We start from the raw sequence: 215 nt of genomic DNA, 5'->3' as shown, positions 1-215 counted from the left end.
CTAACTCATCCTGAGCTAGGAGTTACGACTACTCAAAGTTGGCCAAAAACTCATTTTTTTTCCATACTTAACCAAATTTCCAGATTTTTAAATTTTCCAAAAAAATGACTATTTCCAAATTTCAAGCTCCTTCAAAGCCACTTCAAATTGTCGGATGTTACAATTTAACGGATTGATGGTTGACTTTTGGGAGACAAATTGGTGTCTTCCCTTAT

This window comes from Solanum stenotomum, chromosome 6 (assembly GCF_019186545.1).
Source record: "Solanum stenotomum isolate F172 chromosome 6, ASM1918654v1, whole genome shotgun sequence".
Classification (NCBI taxonomy): Eukaryota; Viridiplantae; Streptophyta; class Magnoliopsida; order Solanales; family Solanaceae; genus Solanum; species Solanum stenotomum.
The sequence above is the reverse complement of the archived record's forward strand: the minus strand, read 5'-3'. Positions refer to the sequence as shown.